Source organism: Mirounga angustirostris, unplaced genomic scaffold (genome assembly GCF_029215605.1).
Source record: "Mirounga angustirostris isolate CCGP_5_RB_7025 unplaced genomic scaffold, mMirAng1.0.hap1 SCAF_9, whole genome shotgun sequence".
NCBI lineage: Eukaryota > Metazoa > Chordata > Mammalia > Carnivora > Phocidae > Mirounga > Mirounga angustirostris.
In genome coordinates, this window is record NW_026991717.1 from 34,287,048 (window position 1) to 34,303,238 (window position 16,191).

Here is a 16,191-nt window from a genome sequence, read left to right on the forward strand (position 1 = left end):
CTCTCTTTGTACTTCCTTGTCACCCAAACCATCTCAATTATGTCATGGCGGCCTATTACCTATGGCAGTGGTCATGGGAAGACCCACTTGGCAATTAACCAAGATGGGAGAGCAAAAGGCTTCTGCTTGGACTGGAATAAGGTTGTCAAGGTGGAGCCTAGAGATAAGACCAATAGAAGAGGTAGCAAGCTAGCCACATAGTAATTTTCTGGGTTCTAGAAGGGCCCCCAGCCTATGATGTCTCCTCTACTAGTCCATCAGATGACAACTCCCAGAGATGTTTCCATTGGGTTAAGCATAATCTCTTCAGGGTTCCCTCCTTAAGAGGTAATAATCCCATGAAGAGTAAAAGCTTATCAAAAGTTTTCTTCCCTTTGGGAAAAGACACTGTCCTATGATAGCAGTGTTCATGTGAGGGAGGGAACAACTTGGTAAAATAAGGGAAACCGGCACAGAAGGGGAAGAAATACAAGGACTCCAGGGACAAACTTTTCCAACATCACCATGTACCTGAGATGAAAGAGAAGATGGATATGCCCAGATCTATGTAGGTTTTGTCTCCTGGTCCTTTGATGAGAGAGATGCTGAGCCATATAATAATAATGAGGATGATGAGGGCAGAGATGAGGAAAAAGGCCCTGGAGAATTGGAGGTAGTCTGCCAGGAAAAGTGGAAAAGGAGATGTTTGGCTGGAGCAGAGGTGACCTGCCCTTAAATAAAGGGAAGGGACTGAAGGTCAACGGAGGACAGAATTAGGGCATGTCTTACATGTAATGGAGTCAGAGTAAGGAGCCACCAAGTGCGTGGCTTCACAGGCACCAGTAAGGACGCTCTTTCCATCTCCTCATTGACATGTGGAATTCCTTTAACAAGGAAAGAAATTTATTCCACAATGAGTGACAAGTTGAGATTGTAACTATAACCTTGAGAGGTACATTATGAGGTAACTTTCATATTAATATTTCTTTATTAAGTTGTGAGTGCAAAGGTAATAAAAACACAAAGTCACTAGGCATTAGCTTCCAATAATTAAGGAGTTGTGGCTTTTAAGTCATTGGGGAAGTCTAGTCCCAATAAACCTGGGTAAATTTACCCTGTTCAGAGGAGTTGTCCTTACATGCTTGTGAATCAGCAGAGAAAAGAAGGGGCAGGTCTGTGGGAAGGAGAAAGGAAGAGAGGGGATGTGGAGGATCCGAGCAAATCTACCAAAGGAGGGGGCTCTAGGATATGGAAGGCACTCACATGGTGCCCTTGGCACATGGCTCCAGCAGAGATCACGGTGACACACAGTCCAAAGCCCTGAAAAGAGCATCTTCTTCTCTTTCAATACCATGAACTTCACCCAATGTAAAGGGGACAAGCACAGCATCAGGACAAAGATGAAGCCGAAGAGGCCAGCACAGAACATGCGAATGTAGCTTCGGGTCTTCTCCAGAAGCTGTAGCTGGTATGGTGACAGAGAAGAGAAGCGGTGCATGCAGTAGGGGAGAATTGGCTGTGGTGGGGAAGGGAGGAGGACATCATGAGAGGAATGTCATCTCAGGCATCTCCATCTCCACTCACAGAAAAGACAAGCCCTGGGTCCTCTACTGGGCAGGAACTCCTCCTCCCTCCACACTTCAGGGTCTTTTTCTCCTCTGGCTCCCACAACTTTTAAAATATATTCCTTTTTAACTTGTCCCCAGTTAAAAAAAAAAGATGGAGTGACCTTTGCCTCTACTAACTTGACATTTCCCCCATGCCACACCCAAGCTGCTTCCTGCAAAAGGACCCCATCACTACCTAGCCTACAAAAGGTTTCCTCACCCTGTATGTTGGGTAACCCAGGATGCTGGAATTGTAAATACTGTGGAAGACCATGGTATGTCCTTCCCTTCTTTCCATCCTAGTCTCTGGCCCACTGCTCTTCTCAACTGCCATAGAACCTAACCCACTTTCCTGTCCCTCCCCCACCCCAGGAAACAGAACTAACAGGAAGTGTCCAGTGTCTCTGTCTCATTTGCCAGATCTGGTTCAATCCCTTTCTCCCATCCTGGTGTCTGTTGAGCTCCAGAAACCTATAGCAAACTGCCTGCCAAACTCAGGTTTCTCACCGACACACCACACCCAAGAGGTCATTGAGAAATGGAGGCATCTTTTCTCTTCATCCTACACCCCCTTCTTGTGCCCTTTACTTATCTCCTGCCAGTCAATCACAACATGTCCTGACAATTCCAACTCTTTAATGTTCTCAAGCCCATCTTGGATTTCTGTTTCCTCTTCCTTAGAACATCTTGTCATCTCTGTCCTAGATTGCTATAAACAGCTTTTTACCTGGTACCTCTGCTACAAGTCTTCAGTTTATTCGCAACAAATTTGCCTCTAAAATGCAAATCTGATGTGTCTCTCCTGTGTTTAAAATGCTCTGATTGCACCCCACTGCTATGAGGTAAGGTCCTAACTTGTTAGCATGAATTAGTTAAACCCAGCAAGATCAGGTTTCTGCTTGCTATCCAACTTCATTCAATCATTCAATACCTCTTCTGTGCCAGGTGTGGTGGTAGGTACTGAGGGTGTAGTGATGTGTTGGGTATCTTTCATATGTCCCTTTGGATCCACTCTCCATCCTTATTCAAAGAGGCTGACTGATATGGACTATATCAATGGGTGCCCTCGCTGTCCACTTTCTGATTAGGTTTAACCAATAGCAGTCATGGGCAGAAGATCAGAGGTCCAGAGGTCTGTGTGTTTATTCACTAGGTCTTTCCTTACCAGATGACTGAGGGTTGTCTGTGTTCTCTTACTAAAAGCAGAGTTCCTTGAAGGCAGCCTTCTCCATAGAGCCACCTTTTTCCATTCTGCTCCTTTCACTTATGTGATCAGGCTTAGGAGTGGTAATAATTTTTCACTGATGGCTTCCCCAAATCCTTTTCAGTTCAAAGAGGACTTTATAAATAGTCCCCTAACTCCCCCAGATTAACTTGTTTGAGCAAGCCATCTGTTTCATGCTGAACATGGTCCTTATTTTCATGAAGTAGAAAGCCTGGTGACATTTAGGCTCATTCTCTCCCTCCATGTTCTCTTGTGCTCCAAACAAATTTATTTTTCTTGCAGTTGCTTAAAACCACCTTGGTCCCTCCTTTGCACATGGTGCAAATGGTATCTACTTGCATATGGTATCTATCACACTTCCCACTTTATCTTTGTCTGAGTTAACATTAGTCAAGATTCATTTTAATCTAACCCTTTTGGGGAAGCCTTCTCTGAATTCAACCCTCAGTCCCAGACTTTGCGCTCCCGCAGCACCTTGGGTTTGCTTCTTTCATAACCTCTATACATAGTATTGTAATTTGTCTGTCTATATTTCCTTTTGTAATTTGTCTGTGAACTTCAGCAGCAAGGGCTTATCTTATTCTGCCATATAATACTCGATATCCAGCACAGTGCTTGGAACTTAATAATGATTCAGGAAATGCTTATTGATTGAAAATTAAAAAGGTAAAAAAAAAAGAAAGAGTGGACTTCTAATTTCTAGTCTGGCATGCAAGGAGCTTGGAGGTGGTCACTCCATTATAAAATAAGCAGAAAGCTAAACAAACTGAAAAAAAAAAACAATTCTTTTAGGCTCATCAGAGAAAGAAGATCACAAGGCAAACTGTGGCTCCCAAAATTGGAGAGATGGAAAGATAAATAAGATAATCACAACTACTAGAGCACAAATTCCTGCAGGAATCAGTACAAGGATAGGTAAATCTGAATTGTAATTGATGAATTGCTGGAGGTTCAGTGTAGACAGGTCTAAAAGATAACAAACTCTGTATCCAGTCTTAGAGAGGTCCATACACTTTAGTGAATTTTACCTCCAGCACCCTGAGCAGGTTTTCACAGTGAATATCAGAGAAAAGTCCCCTTACACTTCTGGCTGGAGGAGAAAAGGAACCATTTGGAAACATGCTAGAGCATTCTGTTCTTCTTAACAAGGCCTTTCCTGAAGAGAAACTATCTTTTTATTTTATTTTATTTTATTTTATTATGTTATGTTAGTCACCATACAATACATCATTAGTTTTTGATGTGGTGATCCACGATCCATTGTTTTCGTATAACACGTAGTGCTCCATGCAGTACGTGCCCTCCTTTATACCCATCACCGGGCTAACCAATCCCCCCTCCCCCCTTCCCCCTCCCCTCTAAAACCCTGTTTGTTTCTCAGAGTCCATAGTCTCTCATGGTTCACCTCTCCCTCCAATTCCCCCCCCTCATTTTTCCCTTCCTTCTCCTAATGTCCTCCATGCTATTCCTTATGTTCCACAAATAAGTGAAACCATATGATAATTGACTTTCTCTGCTTGACTTATTTCACTTAGCATAATCTCCTCTAGTCCCATCCATGTTGATGTAAAAGTTGGGTATTCATCCTTTCTGATGGCTGAGTAATATTCCATTGTATATATCGACCACATCTTCTTTATCCATTCATCTGTTGAAGGGCATCTCGGCTCTTCCCACAGTTTGGCTATTGTGGACATTGCTGCTATGAACATTGGGGTGCATATGGCCCTTCTTTTCATTACATCTGTGTCTTTGGGGTAAATACCCAGTAGTGCAATTGCTGGGTCATAGTGTAGCTCTATTTTTAAATTTTTGAGGAACCTCCACACTGTTTTCCAAAGTGGCTGTACCAACTTGCACTCCCACCAACAGTGTAAGAGGGTTCCCCTTTCTCCACAACCTCTCCAACATTTGTTGTTTCTTTCCCTGTCCATTTTGGCCATTCTAACTGGTGTAAGGTGGTATCTCAATGTGGTTTTGATTTGAATTTCCCTGATGGCTAATGACGATGAACATTTTTTCATGTGTCTGTTAGCCATTTGTATGTCTTCTTCAGAGAAGTGTCTTTTCATATCTTCTGCCCACTTTTTGACTTGATTATTTGTTTTTTGGGTGTTGAGTTTGAGAAGTTCTTTATAGATCTTAGATACCAGCCCTTTATCTGTAGTGTCATTTGCAAATATCTTCTCCCATTCTATGGGTTGCCTCTTTGTTTTGTTGACTGTTTCCTTTGCTGTGCAGAAGCTTTTTATCTTGATGAAGTCCCAAAAGTTCATTTTTACAGCAATTCAGTAATGTGGCAGGATACAAAATCTATGCACAGAAATCAGTTGCTTTCTTATATACTAACAACACAACTGTAGAAAGAGAAATTAGAGAAACGATTCCATTTATAATAGCACCAAAAACCATAAGATACCCCGGAATAAACCTAACCAAAGAGGTAAAGGATCTATACTCTAGGAACTACAGAACACTCATGAAAGAAATTGAAGAAAACACAAAAAGATGGAAAAATATTCCACGCTCATGGATTGGAAGAATAAACATTGTTAAAATGTCTATGCTACCCAGAGCCATCTATACCTTCAATGCCATCCCGATCAAAATTCCAATGACATTTTTCAAAGTGCTGGAACAAACAATCCTAAAATTTGTATGGAATCAGAAAAGACCCCGAATCGCCAAGGAAATGTTGAAAAAGAAAAACAAAGCTGGGGGCATCACGTTGCCCGATTTCAAGCTATATTACAAAGCTGTGATCACCAAGACAGCATGGTACTGGCACAAAAACAGACATACAGACCAATGGAACAGAATAGAGAACCCAGATATGGACCCTCAACTCTATGGTCAAATAATCTTTGACAAAGCAGGAAAAAACATGCAATGGAAAAAAGACAGTCTCTTCAATAAATGGTGCTGGGAAAATTGGACAGCCACATGCAGAAGAATGAAGAGAAACTATCTTACCCACACCTAAACTATTGGAGTTTTATCAGAGTTTAACCAATCTGGGGAAAAGAAAATACTAATTCCAGCCTGCTCTAAACTTTCATGTGGGGGAAGGAAAATGCCCAACCCCAGCCCACTCTGCCATCCTGTCTCTCCCAAGGAGGGGGAACTGAGAAGCACTTGTGAATTTCACAGAAACTTTCCCACAAAGATCAGGAACAAGGAAAGGATGTCCCCTCCCACCACTCATTTTCAACATCATACTGGAATGCAATAAGACAAGAAAAGAAAATGTATAAATATTGGGAAGGAAGAAATAAAACTGTGTTTACAAATGACATGACTGTGTAGAAAGTCCAAGTGAATTGACAACAACAACAAAAATTCTGGAAACAATAAGTGATTATAGCAAAGTTGCAGGATATAAAGTTAATATACACAAGTTAATCATTTTCTGGGGTGCCTGGCTGGCTCAGTTGGTAGAGCATGTGACTCTTGATCTTGGGGTTGTGAGTTTGAGCCCCACATTGGGTGTAGAGATTACTTTAAAAAAAGTCAATCATTTTCCCATATACCAGTAATGAGCAAGTAAAATTTGAAATTAAAACATAATATCATTTCTCCACAATGAAACACTTGGGCTTATAGCTAACAAAATATGTACAAGACCTATATAAGGAAAAATACAGAACTCTGATAAAAGAAAACAAAGAATTAAATGAATGGTAAGGGGTTTATTGATCTTATCAGTTCTTTCAAAGAACCAGCTCCTAATTTTGTTAATCTGTTCTACTGTTCTTTTGGTTTCTATTTTGTTGATTTCTGCTCTAATCTTTAGTATTTCTCTTCTCCTGCTGGGGTTAGGCTTTATTTGCTGTTCTTTTTCCAGCTCCTTTAGGTGTAAGGTTAGTTTGTGTACTTGAGACTTTTCTTCTTTCTTGAGAAAGGCCTGTATTGTTATATACTTCCCTCTTAGGACTGCCTTTGCTGCATTACAAAGGTTATGAACTGTTGTATTTACATTTTCACTTGCTTCCGTGAATTTATTAATTCTTCTTTAATTTCCTGGTTGACCCATTCATTCTTTAGTAAGATGTTCTTTAACCTCGAAGTATTTGAGTTCCTTCCAAATTTCCTCTTGTGATTGAGTTCCAGTTTCAAAGCATTATGGTCTGAAATATGCAGGGAATAATCCCAATCTTTTGGTACTGGTTGAGACCTGATTTGTGACCCAGTATATGATCTATTCTGGAGAATGTTCCATGTGCATTTGAGAAGAATGTGGATTCTGTTGCTTTAGGCTAGAATGCTCTGAATATATCTGTGAAATCCATCTAGTCCAGTGTGTCATTCAAAGTCCTTGTTTCCTTATTGATCTTCTGATTAGATGATCAATAAACCCCTAGCCAGACTAATCAAAAAGAAAAAAGAAAGGACCAAAATAAATAAAATCACAAATGAAAGAAGAGAGATCACAACCAACATGGAAGAAATATGAACAACTATAAGAACATACTATGAGCAATTGTATGCCAACAAATTAGGCAATCTGGAGGAAATGGATGCATTCCTAGAAACCTATAAACTACTAAAACTGAAACAGGAAGAAATAGAAAACCTGAACAGACCCATAACCAGTGAGGAAATTGAAACAATACTCAAAAAACTCCCAACAAACAACAGTCCAGGGTTTGGCTTCCCAGAGGAATTCTAACTAACTTTTTAAAAAAAATTTTTTTAAGATTTTATTTATTTATTTGACAGAGAGGCAGCGAAAGAGGGAACACAAGCAGGGGGAGTAGGAGAGGGAGAAGCAGGTTTCCCGTGGAGCAGGGAGCCCAATGTGGGGCTCGGTCCCAGGACCCTGGGATCATGACCTGAGCCGAAGGCAGACATGTAACGACTGAGCCACCCAGGCACCCAAAGGTTTTATTTATTTATTTTTAGAGAGAGAGGGCCCCTGGGTGGCTCAGTCGTTTAGTGTCTGCCTTTGGCTCAGGTCATGATCCCAGGGTCCTGGGATCGAGTCCCACATCGGGCTCCCTGCTCAGCAAGAAGTCTGCTTCTCCCTCTCCCATTCCCCCTGCTTGTGTTCCTGCTCTCGCTATCTCTGTCTCTGTCAAATAAATAAATAAAATCTTTAAAAAAAAAGAGAGAGAGAGAGTGGGAGTAGGGGGAGGAGCAGGGGGGTGGTAGAGGGAGGGGAAAGAATCTCAAACAGACTCGGCACTGAGCACAGAGCCTGATGCCTGGCTTAATCTCATAACCCCTGAGGTCATGCCCTGAGATGAAACCAAGAGTTGGACATTTGATTGACTGAGGCACCCAGGCGCCCCACCCCTCACCTATATTTACCAACTATTAACATCTTGATACATTTGCTTTATCTTTCTATCTTTCTATTTTTTTCTTTTTGCTGAATCATCTGAGAGTATAGAAATCATGACACGTCCCCTCAAAATATTTCAGCATATCTCCTTAGAAACAAGTGCATTTCAGGGGCGCCTGGGTGGCTCAGTTGGTTAAGCGACTGCCTTGGGCTCAGGTCATGATCCTGGAGTCCTGGGATCGAGTCCCGCATCGGGCTCCCTGCTCGGTGGGAAGCCTGCTTCTCCCTCTGACCCTCCCCCCTCTCATGTACTCGCTCTCTCTCATTCTCTCTCTCTCAAATAAATAAAATCTTGAAAAAAAAAAAAGAAACAAGTACATTTCATACATATCCACAGGATCATTAATACCTCTGAGAAAAACCACGTGATTTCTTTTTTTTTAAGATTTTATTTATCTATTTTATTTATCTATTTTAATTATTAACTATCATATGTTACATTTCCACTTGTGTCTATTTTTAGATTTCCTATTCTGTTCCATTTGTTTGTTTATATCTGTGCTAATAACACACTGTCTTGATTACAATAGATTACTAAGTTATCTCCATATCAGTTAGGATAAATATCTCCATCTTCTTATTTTTCAAAACTACCTTGCCTCTTTTTGGTTCTTTGCAAGGAGAAGAGAATAACTGCCCTATATCTTAGGACCTGCTTGACATTCTCCACAAAAAACAAAAACAAAACAAAACTGTCAGACGTTGTTTGGAACTGCATTGAATCCACAGATTAATTTAGAGACTTGATATCTTAATGGTTCAAAATGTTCAGTAGACACTGATAGGATTACAAGGAAAAAAACGGGAAAATCTAAAGCTATCATGGGAGATTTTAACATAGAGAAACACACAAATAAAGAGTAGTAAAGAAACAGAAACATTTTCATATTTTTTTAAAGATTTTATTTATTTATTTGTCAGAGAGAGAGAGAGAGAGCACAAACAGGGGGAACGGCAGGCAGAGGGAGAAGCAGACTCCCCACTGAACAGGGAGCCCAATGTGAGGGTCCATCCCAGGACCCTGGGATCATGACCTGAGCCAAAGGCAGACACTTAACCGACTGAGCCACCCAGGCATCCCGAAACAGAAACATTTTTAAAGTTTTTATTAAAATTCCAGCTATTAACATACAGTGCAACACTAGTTTCAGATGTACAATATAGTGATTCAACACTTCCATACATCGCCTGGTGCTCATCACAAGTGCACTCCTTCATCCCCATCACCTATTTCATCCATCCCCCCACCCACTTCCCCTCTGCTAACCATCAGTTTGTTCTCTATAGTAGTTAAGCATCTGTTTCTTGGTTTGCCTCTCTTTTTTCCCTTTTGCTCATTTGTTTTGTTTCTTAAATTCCACGTATGAGTGAAATCATATGGTATTTGTCTTTCTCCAACTTATTCCGCTTAGCATTATACTCTCTAGCTCCATCCATGTCATTGCAAATGGCAAGGTTTCATTCCTTTTTTATGGCCACATAATATCCCACTGTATATATGTATATACCACATCTTTTTTATCCATTCATCAGTCGATGGACACTTGGGCTGTTTCCATAATTTTGCTATTGTGGATAATGCTACTATAAACATTGGGGTGCATGTTCCTTTGAATTAGTATTTTTGTATCCTTTGGGTAAACAGCTATAGTGCAATTGGTGGATCATAAGGTCATTCCATTTTTAACTTTTTGAGGAAATTCCATACTGCTTTCCACAGTGGCTGCAACAATTTGCATTCCCACCAACAGTGCAAGAGGGTTCCCCTTGCTCTACATCCTCTCCAACACCTGTTGTTTCTTGTGTTGTTGATTTTAGCCATTCTGATAGGTGTGAGGTGATAGCTCATTGTAGTTTTGATTTGCCTTTCCCTGATGATCTGTGATGTTGAGCATCTTCATGTGTCTGTTGGCCATCTGTATGTCTTCTTTGGCAAAATGTTTGTTCATGTCTTCTGCCTATTTCTAAATTGGATTATTCATTTTTTGAGTATTGAATTTTGTAAGTTTTTTACGTATTTTGGATACTAACCCTTTATCAGATACGACATTTGCAAATATCTTCTCATACTCTCTAAGTTGCCTTTTAGTATTTTTGTTAAGATTTTATTTATTTATTTGACAGAGAGAGAAACAGCGAGAGAGGGAACACAAGCAGGGGGAGTGGGAGAGGGAGAAGCAGGCTTCCCGCTGAGCAGGGAGCCTGATGCGGGGCTCCATCCCAGGACCCTGGGATCAGGACCTGAGCTGAAGGCAGACGCTTAATGACTGAGCCACCCAGACACCCCATGCCTTTTAGTATTGTTGATGGTTTCCTTCACTGTGCAGAAGCTTTTTATCTTGAAGTCTCAATAGTTTATTTTGCTTTTGTTTCCCTTGCTCAGGAGACATATCTAGAAAGAAGTTGTTATGGCCATTGTCAAAGAAGTTACTGCCTGTGTCTTCTTCTAGGATTTTTATGGGTTTCTGTCTCATATTCAGGTCTTTAATCCATTTTGAAGGCTTTTTTTTTTTAAGATTTATTTATTTTTATTTTAGAGAGAGAGCAAGAGTCGGGGGAGGGGAGAGAGGGAGAGAAAGAATCTCAAGCAGATTCCCCATTGAACACAGATCCTGACATGGGGCTTGATCTCATGACCCTGAGATCATGACCTGAGCTGAAATCAAGAGTCAGATGCTTAACTGAATGAGCCATCCAGGCTCTCTAATCCATTTTGAATTTATTTTTGTATATGATGTAAGAAAGTGGTCCAGTTTCATTCTTTTGAATGTCACTGTCCAGTTTTCCCCAATCCATCTGTTGAAGAGACTGTCTTTTTCCCATTGAATATTTCTTCCTGTTTGTCTAAGACCATGCATTTATGGACTCATTTCTTGATTTTCTATTCTGTTTCATTGGTCTATGTGTCTATTTTTGTGCCAGTATCATACTGTTTTGATTACTACAGTTTTATAATATAACTTGAAGTCTGGAATTGTGATACTTCCATCTTTTCTTTTCTTTTTTTTCTTTTTTAAAGGTTTTATTTATTTATTTGTCAGAAAGCTAGAGAGCACAAACAGGTGGAGAGGCAGGCGAAGGGAAGAGCAGGCTCCCCACTGAGCAGGGAGCCCAAAGTGGGACTCGATCCCAGGACCGTGGGATCATGACCTGAGCCGAAGGCAGATGCTTAACCGACACAACCACCCAGGTGTCCCAAGCTTTGCTTTTCTTTTTCACAATTGCTTTGGCTATTTGGGGTCTTTTGTAGTTCCATACAAATTTTAGGATTGTTTGTTCTAGTTCTATGAAAAATGCTATTGGTATTTTGATAAGGGTTGCATTAAATGTGAAGATTATTTTGTCTGCACAAAATAATATAGACATTTTAACAATATTTGTTCTTCCAATCCATGAGCATGGAATATCTTTCCATTTCTTTGTGTCATCTTCCATTTCTCTCATCAGTGTTTTATAATTTTCATAGTACAAGATCTTTTACAACTTCACAACTTTGGTTAGATTTATTCTTAGGTGTTTTACTATTTTTGGTACAATTGTAAATGGGATTGTTTTCTTAATTTCTCTTTCTGCTCCATTATTGGTTTATAAAAATACAACAGATCTCTGTACATTGATTTTGTATCCTGTGACTTCACTGACTTGTTTATCAGTTCTAGCAGTTTTTTGGGGGAGACTTTAGGGTTTTCTATATTTAGTATCATGTCATCTGCAAATAGTGAAAGTTTGACTTCTTCCTTGCTGATTTGGATGCCTTTTATTTCTTTTTGTTGTCTGATTGCTGAGGCTAGGACTTACAGTACTATGTTAAATAACAGTAGTAGAAGTGGACATTCTTGTCTTGTTCCTGATCTTAGGGAAAGGCTCTCAGTTTTTCCCCACTTAGGATGATATTAGCTGTGGGTTTTTCATATATGGCTTTTATTATGTTGAGATATGTTTCCTCTAAATCTACTTTGTTGCGGGTTTTTCATCATGAATGGATGTTGTAGTTTGTTGAATGCTTTTTCTGCATCTATTGAAATGATCATATGGTTCTTATCCTTTCTTTTATTAATGTGATGTATCATGTTATTGATTTGTGAATACTGAACCACCTTGCAACCCAGGAATAAATCCCACTTTAAAACCCCACTTACATCAATGGACAGATCATCTAAGCAGAAAATCAACAAGGAAACAAGTGCTTTGAATGACACACTGGACTAGATGGGCTTCACAGATATATTCAGAGCACTTCATCCTAAAACAGCAGAATACACATTCTTTTCAAGTGCACATGGAACATTCTCCAGAACAAATCACACGTTATGTCACAAAACAGGCCTTTACAAATACAGAAAGAGTGAGGTCATACCATGCACTTTGTCTGACCACAACACTGTGAAACTAGAAGTCAACCACAAGAAAAGATCTGGAAAGACCACAGATACTTGGAGTTTAAACAACATGCTGCTAAACAATGAATGTGTCAAACGGGAAATCAAAGAAATAAAAAAAAAACAACAACATATGGGCACAAATGAAAATGAAAACACAACAGGCCAAAACCTTTGGGATGCAGCAAAAGCAGTCCTAAGATGGCAATATGTAGCAAAAGCAAGAAAAATCTCAAATATGCAACCTAACCTCACAACTAAAGGAGCTAGAGAAAGAACAACAAATGAAGCCTAAAGCCAGAAGGAGGAAGGACATAATAAAGATTAGAGAAGAAATAAATGATACAGAAACTAAAAAAACAATAGAACAGATCGATGAAACCAGGAGCTTGTTCTTTGAAAAAATTAAATTGATAAACCTCTAGTCAGACTTATCAGAAAGAAAAGAGAAAGGACCCAAATAAATAAAATCAGAAGTGAGAGAGGAGAAATAACAACCAACACAAAAGAAACAGAAATTTTAAACAATAAAATATGCTTGAGTAACATATATTTAATGTTATATATATAAATATATAAAAATGTGTACAATATCATTCCTGACATTATTTATTTGTTTTTTCTTTTTTCTCTCTCTTTTTTTAAAGATTTTATTTATTTATTTATTTATTTATTTATTTATTTATTTATTTATTTATTTGACAGAGAGATAGAGAGCACAAGTAGGCAGAGTGGCAGGCAGAGGGAGAGGGAGAAGCAGACTCCCCATGGAGCAGGGAGCCGGACGCGGGATCATGACCTGAGCCGAAGGCAGACGCTTAACCGACTGAGCCACCCAGGCGCCCCTCTTTTTTCTCTTAATTAGATTTGCTTGTAGTTTGTCTGTTATTTTATTGGCTTCCAAAGAATTAGGTTTTAGGTTGTTTGAACCTAAAAACTTTTTTGTATTTTACTGTTTACTTTAAATTTTTTCTTTCTTGGGCACCTGGGTGGCTCAGATGGTTCAGCGTCTGCCTTCGGCTCAGGTCATGATCCCAGGGTTCTGGGATCGAGTCCCACATCGGGCTCCCGGCTCAGCGGGGAGCCTGCTTCTCCCTCTGACCCTCTCCCCTCTCATGCTGTTTCCCTCTCGCTTGCTCTCTAAAAAATAAATAAAATCTTTAAAAAAAATTTTTTTTCTTTCTTCCCCTGTTGGTTTATCTAGTTATTCTTTTTCAAGTTCATAAGTTGACTGTATAATAATTTATTTTAAACTATTTTTCGTTGTTTATTTTGTTTTAAATAAATGCACCTGTGGGTTTTTATGGTAGCAATTCTTTTATTGTTGTTCTAGATATTTTGTCATTTCCATTGTGATTTCCTCTTTCCTCATTTTTTTTTTTAAAGATTTTATTTATTTATTTGACAGAGAGACACAGCGAGAGAGGGAACACAAGCAGAGGGAGTGGGAGAGGGAGAAGCAGGCTTCCTGCAGAGCAGGGAGCCTGATGTGGGACTCGATCCCAGGATCCTGGGATCATGACCTGAGCCGAAGGCAGACGCTTAACGACTGAGCCACCCAGGCGCCCTGTTTTTTGTTTTTTTAAAGATTTTATTTATTTGACAGAGAGAGACACAGCGAGAGAGGGAACACAAGCAGGGGGAGAGGGAGAAACAGGCTCCACGCTGAGCAGGGAGCCTGATGCGGGGCTCGATCCCAGGACTCTGGGATCAGGACCCGAGCAGAAGGCAGACGGTTAACAACTGAGCCACCCAGGCGCCCCTACTCATCATTTTTTTAAGGAGCATTTTTTAGATTAACATATAGAGAATGTTTTAAAAAATTATTATTTTTTTTGAATTCTAACTTAATGTCACTGTGGTCAGGAAACACAGACTGATTAATAGCCTTTTAAAATTGTTGAAACTCAGGGCACCTGGGTGGCTCAGTCAAGTAAGCGTCTGCTTTCGGCTCAGTATCAGTTCATGATTCCAGGGTCCTGGGATGTGAGCTAACAGCGGGGAGCCTGTTTCTCCCTCTCCCGCTGCCTGCTGCCCCACCTGCTTGCTCTCTCTCTGTCAAATAAATAAATAAAATCTTAAAAAAAAAAAAAAGAAAAAGAAACTTACCTTAAAAAAATTGTGGGAACTTTCTTTCAGACATATTATTTGGTCAATTATTCTAGATATATCTGAAAATAAAATATTTCTCTTTTTGTTGACTGTACTATCTAGATTTTTTATTTATTGACTTTTTTATTTTAATGACTACTATATTTTTCATTTCTATGATTTCTATTGGGTTCTTTTTCATTTGAACCTGTTCTTGTTTTATTTCCCTGTATTTTTGTTTCATAGTTTGGGGTCTTTTTTTGTAATCAGTGATTCTGTCATATATTTCTGTATGTATCCTAAGACTACTTAAAGCCTCTATCATACTATACTGCAAATTAATCTGAAATTAATTCATGTTCTGATTGTTGACTTTGAGTTTTTTTCTGAACATTTCTTTACATGCTTGGAATTCCTATTTGTAGGCAAACAAATTTTTTTGTTGCCTTTCTTTTTTCTTTCTTTCCCTTTGTGCTCATACCATCGAATGGTTTGGGGGTTTCCTTACTTTGGCCAAGTGCCCCAGTCCAGCGTCAGTTCTCATAATATGGTATTTCAGATTTCCTGTTCTGCTATGTTGTCAGGGAATATCACAGACCTGGTTAATGAACCAATGGGCTGCTTGGTTAAGCCTGGTTGTATTAGAGTCTTTTTACCTCTTCAAGGATTGGTTCCAAGTAAGCTATAGCCCCAATCAGGCCTTGGTGACTTTCCATAAGTCCCTAGTTTGAGCTAGAGCCATGAACCCACCGCTAGTCCATGTCTTGAGAAGTACTTTAACTCTTTTCACTTTATGGCAGCTGACTTCCTGTTCACTTCCACTTACTTTTGGACTTGGAGCCCATTAAATCCATGGCTTAAATCAAATCACAGCCTTGTGTTTGGGTCATTTTTCTGGTCTGTGAAAATGCTTGTCTTGTTTTAAACTGGCTATATTTCTCATCCTCGCATCTCTCTCCCTCTCTCCCTCTTCCACCTTCTGCCTCCTTCTCCCTCTCCCTCCCCCTTCCACTTCATCTATCATGCAATGTATTTGAAGTAGAGGGAAGGTATTGAAGGGTGATTTACTGAGCTATCTTATTGGAAATTCACTTAAGCTTTTAAAGGAATCTCTACAAGAAAAGAAAGTGAGAAAGAAGAAAATAGAGCATTCAGCTTCTAAAGGAGCAATGAAAGGTTGTCTCTTTCTTTTAAGATCATTTCCTGCTTGCAAAGTAGAAAACTAAGTTATAATTACTACCCATTCTCTCCTAATAGCCAGGGCCTTTATGGTTACTTTCTTATAATCTAGCATTTTCCACTCTCACTCAGACCTACTTCCTTCTTCTCATCCCATTTAAGACTTCCATTTCCTAAAGAGTCATGAATACTTAGCTCTCTGTCAGTTTAGTCCTACAACTAAAGTATTCCAACTGAATTATAAGTAAAGCTTGTGACCTTAATGAACTCTTCATTTGTCAATGTGTGGGGTATACTTAGTGTATGAGGGGTGTGGGAGGAAGGGGAGCTGGACTTCAATACATACCTGTTCTTGCAAAGGCTCAGGAACAGCCTGAGGAGCCTCTG